General features: G+C 37.2%; 1 protein-coding gene across 2 annotated transcripts in view; it reads right to left on the reverse strand.

The window, feature by feature from the left end:
- Positions 1-3,499, reverse strand: part of LOC136838703 (hematopoietic prostaglandin D synthase-like) — a 25,682-nt gene extending 22,183 nt beyond the window's left edge. The window contains exon 1 of one of the 2 annotated variants that reach the window (XM_067104106.1): positions 3,271-3,499. The gene's annotated coding sequence lies outside the window, so the exon portion shown is untranslated. The remainder of the gene's footprint in view (positions 1-3,270) is intronic. The other variant, XM_067104107.1, reaches the window with a different exon arrangement.
- Between the last annotated feature and the right edge of the window lie 215 nt (positions 3,500-3,714).

The raw sequence follows: 3,714 nt of genomic DNA on the forward strand, positions 1-3,714 counted from the left end.
AGAGAGAGAGAGAGAGAGAGAGAGAGAGCTGTCTGCTCCTTATTCCCAAAGAGAGAGAGAGATATAGAGATTAAACTTACAATCGTGCTAGCCCAATTTCCCTGCCATTGTATGCATATTCTCATAACAGACCAGCTTATACGAGTAAAGTAAATAAATCAAAATAGCAAATGAACTACTAAATATGAATTTTATAAATGACTACCTCTGGAGTGACAACAAAAATGTCGATGTCTTTGTCACCTGGTGTAGTCTCAACATCTCCAGAACTTAAATCCATTGCGTATGGAATGCTAATATTTGTAACCTATAGGTATAGCTCATCAAAGCTAGCTCATCAACGGCAGAGGAAATTGTTCGGAGAATTATTAAAAATTATATACATACATATATATATATATATATAATATATATATATATATATATATATATATATATATATATATATATATATATATATATATTAAATATTGATGAAGGTGAGACCAGGTTAGAAGTAGTAGTTAAGGCAATAAAACAGTTAAACAGTTAAAGAATTTTAAGGCACCAGCAGAGGATGGTTTATTCTCGGAAATGCTTAAAGTGGAGGAGGATGGATTAGTATTTGTCTTGAAGATATTATTCATTGAGATATAGGTGACGGGAATAATACCATTAGTTTGGACGAATGGTGTGATCATTAAAGTTCCAAAGAAAGGAGATCTGAGTAAGTGTGGTAATTGGCGGGGAATCACTTTGTCACCTGTAGCCTTGGAAATTTTCTGTAGAGTAATGTTGAATAGGTTGGAGCCAGTGGTTGATGGTATTCTGAGGGATGAACAGGCTGGTTTTAGAAAGGGACGGGGTTGCAGTGATCAGATCTTCATAGTAAGGCATTTAATACAGCAAGCAAATGAAATGAAAACTCCGTTGAGTGTTTGTTTTGTTGATTTTGAAAAGGCCATTGATAGTATTTCGAGACGGACTATGGGAAAAATCATGAGGCATTATGGAATACGTGAAAAGTATGTGACGGTTATTATGAACATGCATGAGGGCACATCTTGTGAAGTGGTGGTTGATGGGTGTTTGAGTGATCCATTTGAAGTCAAGTCTGGTGTGATTCAGGGTGGCATTCTGTCTCCTCTGTTGTTTGTATTGGTCGTGGATTATGATATGAGAAGGGTTAAAAGAGAAACGGATTCTCTATGGAATTCGACTCCCAGAAAGTGTCACCTAATCCAGATATGCCTAGTTTTCCAGTCCCATGATATTCTTTATGGCCTATCTCCCCTCACATACACCAAGGTCCATATATATCAACCTTGGCATACACTGGACCTCCTAACTGGGCCACGGGTAATGTTCTCTGGGGAGAAAATGTGAAACCTTCTGACCTGGATTATGCTGATGATATGGTTTCGATCTGCGAGGGACCAGAAAAGATGCAGGGTGTGTTGGATTGTCTAGTGAGTGAAGGTCGAAATGTTGGTTTGGTTATTAATAGTGGAAAGACTGAAATCATGAATATGAATATTGAAAATGCACAGGACTGTCTAATTGAAGGTTTGGTCGTAAAGCAAGTGGATAAGTTTAAATATTTAGGTACTTATTTAGATAAGGATGGTTCTCTGAGCACAGAATTTATGGAAAGATTAAAAAAAGGCTCATCAGGCAATGGGAATGCTTAAAAATATTTGGAATAGCAATTTTTCCGTGCATACAAAAATCAAAATTTATAAGGTAATGGGTAGGAGTACTTTGATTTATGGGCATGAGTCATGGTACAGTACAGTGACTTCGGATAATAAATTCTTGGCATTTGAAAATAAGGCGCTGAGAAGAATATTAGGAATTAATTGGAGGGATAGAATATCAAATAACAGAATTAGAGAAGTAACGGGGGTGCAGCCGTCGATGAGTATGTTAGATTCTCACGCTGGAAGTGGCTAGGCCATGTGTATAGAAGACAGGAAGACGAGATACAGGGTGGGTTGTCCGTGGTAGAAGAGGTAGAGGTAGGCCAAAGGAGACCTGGTTGAGACATAGGCGGGAAGCAGGAGGAGAGGTTGGGATCTTGAGGAGTTGCCCAGGACAGAATGTGGTGGCATGGTAGAAGAGGTAGAGGTAGGCCAAAGGAGACCTGATTGAGGACAATGAGGCGGGAAGCAGGAGGAGAGTGTTGGAGAGATCTTGAGGAGTTAGCCCAGGACAGAATGTGGTGGCATGAGTTCATCGGTGAGGCATATATATATATATATATATATATGCATCCTTGTATATATATATGTATATACATGTATATATATATATATATATATATATATATATATATATATATATATATATATATATATGACTCGCTAAGTAGACATATGTGAGCTCATGCTTACGTAAGTCTATCGAATTCATATACTTTCAACCAGAGCTGACTAGACCCATATGCACCATCCCATGTATGTAATATACAATATATATATATATATATATATATATATATATATATATATATATATATATATATATATATATATATATATATATATATATATACAGTATATATATAAAGTGAAATTCTATACCTTATAGGCTACACAAGTCTTTAGTAAATTTATAAAATTGTCCTACGCCAAAACAATTTCCTCGAAGTTGGAATGTAAAGTTTACCTTATCCATCATGGTTTCTACTATGAATACATTCAATATTTTCTAAGAAAAAATATTTTCAATAACGTCAGAAATCATGTGATAAAGCTTAGAATAGTGAGCACTTAGGAGTGGTTTGAACATATGGAAGAATGGAAGAAGATTCATGAGCCTAAAGGAAAGTATGCTTTTTTGATTGAGCATTTCTAACAAAAAATGGTAGGCCTTTCTTCTGAAAAAAAAAAAAGCAGAATCAGCCACCCAAAATCATATGCCATTATTAGTGAATATTTTCTTTACCGGAAGTCACCTCTCCGCGTGAGTAGCTGCTTCCGAGATACGTGAGTGCGTGTGCATGTGTGAATTGAAAACGACTTTGCGTAATTTTGGTCTGAATGCGTACAACGAATGCAGTACAGCAGAAACTAGCGGACATTTTTCGTGTCCGCAGTTTTCATTTCAGAGCAAAATTGTGCTTCTGGGTAGACAAAGCAAGCTCTTTTCATTTAAACCTTTTCTCATGTTTCTTAAAACTACTTAAGTACTCCGATTCAGTTATCTATCGGTCTTTCTAAAAAAGGGTCAAATACGGCTTAAGAAACCTCAGTACATACTGAGAGTCAAGCGTTCATAAGACCTTCTTACCTTTTCTTACTTCTCAGTTAAGTTTGACTCGAGGATCGTTTCTCTAACGGAAGCCCAGCGAAACGGCGATTGGCGACCAGACCCTTAGACTCCCGACGCTCTACTGAGATTTGGCGCCCTCCTTGTGCACTTAGCCGATTGATTTATTTCGAGCAACTCCGGTGAATTCGTATGCAGAGGGACGATCGGGAAGAGCATGCCCAGTGTCATTTTTGGCTGGTACTTTTCCGTATTCCTTCGCATGACGTGAAACCCAAATGTTATTTCCTTCAGGTCATAGAGGAAAGAAAGCTTGGTTTGCTGAGAACATTCGCTAAAAGATAAGAGCGGATTGCATTAGAGCCTTTAATGTCGAAACTCATTTTTTGGGTTTGTGTGTATATCTTTGAACTGTAAAGAAAATCGTTATTGGAACCCCGTGCTAAACTAGAAAAATTCGATGAT

This window comes from Macrobrachium rosenbergii, chromosome 5 (genome assembly GCF_040412425.1).
Source record: "Macrobrachium rosenbergii isolate ZJJX-2024 chromosome 5, ASM4041242v1, whole genome shotgun sequence".
Lineage (NCBI taxonomy): Eukaryota > Metazoa > Arthropoda > Malacostraca > Decapoda > Palaemonidae > Macrobrachium > Macrobrachium rosenbergii.